The sequence below is a fragment of the Cricetulus griseus genome, chromosome 2 (assembly GCF_003668045.3).
Source record: "Cricetulus griseus strain 17A/GY chromosome 2, alternate assembly CriGri-PICRH-1.0, whole genome shotgun sequence".
NCBI classification, from domain to species: Eukaryota; Metazoa; Chordata; class Mammalia; order Rodentia; family Cricetidae; genus Cricetulus; species Cricetulus griseus.
In genome coordinates, this window is record NC_048595.1 from 452,761,901 (window position 1) to 452,766,900 (window position 5,000).

The following is a 5,000-nucleotide window of genomic DNA, read 5'->3' on the forward strand; positions in this document are numbered from 1 at the left end:
CCTAACTAGAGGCTTCACCCCTACTGATGGGGGCTCTTTTCTGAATAAAAGACAACCTCTGGTAAATAATTACATATAAAATGAAAATTCAGGCAAATATATAATTTGCAGGATTATAGGTTTTAAAAATCTAAACACACATACAGATCTATCTTTAAATAATTTTATGCATATATGTTATATATTGATGCTGTTGTGCCCAAATTCTGAATCCCCAAATCACCAAGAGGCCCATATCCATGCAAAAGCAATGAGTCTTTTATTGCAGTTGTCTAACGAGCTAACCCTATTAGCTCAGGTCTTTCATCTACCCACCATGGTGGATGGCTGGGAAAAGACTCCGAGAAGCCAAGAAATAGAGATCTTATAGGAGAGCATAAGGGGAGTGTCTAGGGTTACGCACAGGTTCAGGATTGAGGTGCCTCCAGGCTTGGAAGACTTGCCCTGTGTTGATTGGTCAACTGGTTGTTATGGCCCATAGGCCCTCCCAGGGTGGTTGCTATGCTCTGAGCATCATTGCTGTGCACTTGCCGGTAAAGCACGCCCAGAGCTGTAAAGCATAGCACCACCAGCTAACTTCTGATTGGTTCCTTGCCACGAGGCAGGCGTCTGACCTCTTAGTGACTAAGACAAGGTCAGACAAACACATGTTCGGCTGTTATGACGTGCAGAGCATAGCAACCACCCTGGGAGGGCCTATGGGCCATAACAACCAGTTGACCAATCAACACAGGGCAAGCCCTCCAAGCCTGGAGGCACACCAATCCTGAGCCTGTGAGGACCCCTAGACACTCCCCTTCTTATGCTGCCCTATAAGATCTCTATGCAGCCCCTTGGAGCTGTCTTTGCTAGCCATCCGCCATGGTGGGTGGGTGAAAGACCCGAGATAACATGGGGTTAGCTTGTTGAACAACAGTAAAGCTTCGTGCTGTTTGCAACAAGCTTTCGAATCTGCCTGGTGATTGGGGTGACAGAGGTCCTGGGCTTTCCAGGGGTCTAACAATCTATATTTTTTGTTTGGTTTTGGTTTTTGGAGACAGGGTTTCTCTCTATTTTTTTTTTGGGGGGGGGGAGCCTGTCCTAGAACTCACTCTGTAGACCAGGCTGACCTTGAACTCACAGAGATCCACCTGCCTCTGCCTCCCGAGTCCTGGGATTAAAGGCGTGAACCACCAACGCCTGGCCTACTCTATGTTTTTAAGGACTTTATACTTTTTTTTTCTCTCCTAAGCCTACCTATATCTATTTAAACACACTGTAAATGTTTTAGAGGTTTTTCTTCATCTGAATCAGTCTTTACTGTATATCTCTACCTTTTTTCTCACAGAGCATCTTTAATCTGCTAAACAGCTTGGGTAAGTAAAGCGGTGGCTGACTCCGCCCCATTCCTTGGCTTTCTGAGAGTTTAGCTTCATGGTGGAGGTACTGGTAGGAGCCATGTTTATTGCCACAACTCTGGAGTTTCTAGGTCCTTGTCACCACCAAGAAGAATGTCTCTGCTCATAAACACCATTTAACTATTTGGTAGCAGGGCCTCCTAAAAGAGCCTTGAAGTTTTTGCCACTTGAGTCAGGAATCCTCTCTTAAAGGAGCCATGCCTCTGCTTGCCTCTAGCAAACAGAGCCCACCAGAGAAAATGCTGCTACCAAGAAGCCATGCTTGACTTTGTTCTTTTGTGTTTAGAATCCCTTTTTAAACTTTAGCCAGGTTTTAAAATGTGGAAATTCTTGCCAAATATTTGGGCACTACATGTAGAGGGAAATATTTCTGTCCAGTCTGGTCCTACAGCTATTCAGTCCCAAATAAATACACAGGGACTTATATTAATTATGAACTGTTTGGCCGGTTGCTCAGTCTTATTACTATCTCTTACAACAGAAAATAACCCGTAATTCTTATCTATGTTTAGCCACATGGCTTGGTAACTTTTCTCAGGCATTCTCATCTTGCTTCTTCTGCATCTGGCTGGCGACTCACTCTCTGCCTTCCTCTTCCCAGAACTCTCCTAGTCTTGTAGCCCCACCTATGCTTCCTGCCTGGCTACTGGCAATCAGCATTTTATTAAACCAACAGGAGTCACAAATCTTTACAGTGAACAAGAGCATTAGCCCTCATCAAGTAGCAGCTGTTGTTCTTTTGTTTAAATTATAGTCAGAATGGAACACGAACCAAGAGATTCATTTACCATGTGGAATTTATTAAAGAGAAAGAGAAGAAGAGAAGGGGGAAGGGGAGGAGATAGAAAGAAGTGGAGAAGAGGGGTGGAGAGGGTAGAGCGAGAAAGGAGAGACAGAAAGGGATGAGAGGGTGAGGGAGAGCACGTGGAGGTGCTCGCTTAAAACGGAAGCTTGCACATGCGAACTGAGTCCTTCTGCAGCCCGTTACACATGATGTAGCCATGACATGGCCATGCAACACAGGGCCCTTTGAGCTGCCTAAGCATCTGCCTGAATGCCGATATGCGTGTCCCACCCATCGTCAGGGGGCGGGGTCAGCATAAAGCCGGGTTCCAACAGCAGCACCATCTGTCATGAGGCAGAGAGTCAGGAGTAAGGATGAGTCAAATAGGAACAGTATTCGCTTTCTTTCCATAACACTTTGTGTCGCATCACAGTGCTAAAGGCCCTGAGACACATTTCCGTCCTTTGTTAAAAGACTAGGCAAAGTTGGAAAAGAGGCCTCCAAAACGTCATATTTTAACCATAGTCTCATATCTGTACAATAAGACATTCTAAATGTGCATCCTCCTTAAATGGATGAAAATCTGCATTCAAGTATCCATAAATGTTCTGTTACCTTTGAAGGCAATCTCAGGGAATAAAAAACAGCGATGATGACATCACTGGAAAAGTAAATACATTCTGTAGATAATGTGGGTGGTTCTCAATACAGTAATGTAGGCATTAAAAATAAATGCATTCTATATATAATGTGGGCAATTCCCAATACAGTAACATGGGAGTTAAAATTTATTTGCAGGTTAGTACTAAACTTGTCATAGACAGAAGTTATTTGAAAAAGCTGAGGCAAAGTCACTATGGTTTCCATTAGTCAACAGAAAGTTCCTCAGAATGCAAAAAGTATTTTCCCAGAGCAGCATTGTGAAACATGTCTAAAAGGCCTAAAGACCAGGCTAGAAAAACATATTCAGCCCAAATATACCAACTTCTAATACTAACCACAGGTCTGTTGAATACATTGTTTGTAGTGAGAAAATAACCTGATAGATAACTCAATAGGAAAGAAAGGGTCTGTGCATCAACAACAACAACAACAACAACAACAACAAAAAACCCAAAAACAAAAAGAAAACATCTGCTTATTTGTGACTGCCATTTCCAAAGCCTGCTAAATAGTTGTGCTCAGTGAATGTGGAGTAAATAATCCATAGGAACCAGCCTCACTTTCCTGGTAGTGAACCTGGAATTTGTAATACACACACTTGCACACGAGCACATACACCAGACACACAACACACACACACACACACACACACACACACACACACACACACACTATACACCACATAGCCCTTTTTTGAGAAAATATAACATGAATATAGTACAAAAATAATGATATGTAAAGAACATTTTAATTATTTCAGGAACAGGCATTAGAATGGGGCAGAAAGCCAGGTCAAGGAGACTCAAAGACAAAAGACAATAGAGATTTGAAGCAGCGCTGAAATGAATTTAACATGCAAAATTAGACAGCCTCCAAAGGGAAATACTCAATCTCTCCGCCATCAGCAAAAACAATTTACCAGCAGCTTAACACAGCTAATAGAGTGGTAAAGGAGTCCTAACGCGGTGAAAGGCACTGATAATGAGGGTTCTAAGACTCCACGAGGCCTCCCACGCAGAAGACACAAAGTGTTCATTGCTTTTCTGTCATGTCAAGGACTTCACAATGTTCCTTCCATCTCTCCCCCGTAATAAAGTTCAAACTTGGAGTGTGATGTAGGTCAGTTGATAGAGTACTTGCCTCCCACCCACGAGGCCCTGGGTTTGGACCCCTACATGGCATAAAACCCGCTATGGTGGTGTGCATGCCTGTAATCCCAACACTTGGAAGTGGAAGCAGAAGTTCAAGGTCATCCTTGGCCAAACAGCAAATAAAAGCTAAGACTCGGTGGGTAAAACATTCACTGAACCAACCAATCCCCATAACTCATGGCGGGAGGATAGAACTATTGGCTCTGAAAGTTGTCCTCACATGTCCACGTTCACACACGCCGTAGAACATGCAAACCTACACTGAATCACATCCTACACACACACACACACACACACACACACACAAGTTTTTTTTTTTAAGTTTGAGATCACACTGGGCTACATGAAACCCAATCACAAAAACAAATATCAAACTATTCTTGATTACACAAAAAGGCTAACTTTATTAGATTTGCACTAATTACTTACACAAGACCTATTTTATAATAAAACATTAAATGTTTTGTGTAGCTTATAAAAATATGAAACTCTCTCCCAGGACACGAATGAATGAGCTATATACGGTCTCACTCACACCTATAACCCCAGTGCTGTAAGGGCTGAGACAGGAAGATCACTAGGAGTTGCTGACTGTCAGCCAACCCCCAAGCAAAACAAATCTCTAACAGCAGATGCCACCCCCTGGACATTGGGAACCATCTAGATACTTTAAGGTCAAAAGGAAAGACTATAAATAAGTGTCAGTAAATTGTTAAACAAAGATAGGTATAATATTGTTGGTTGGGTTTTTTTTTCTTTTTTGTCTTTGTTTCTTGATGAGATTCATAACATGGCACCCTCAAATGTAATACCTTAGCATATTGAATATTTTAAACTAAATAATCCAAGATAAGAGAAGATAGAGGGTCTTTCTGACTTTCCCCAGGCCCCTCACCCAGACCAGATCTTAAAGCCAAAGTGAGCTCTCTAACAACAAAGAAGGAATAGCCTTCTCTCCAAAAACAAAGACTCCAAGAATTAAGGCAAAGAGGCCTGGCTAAGCTT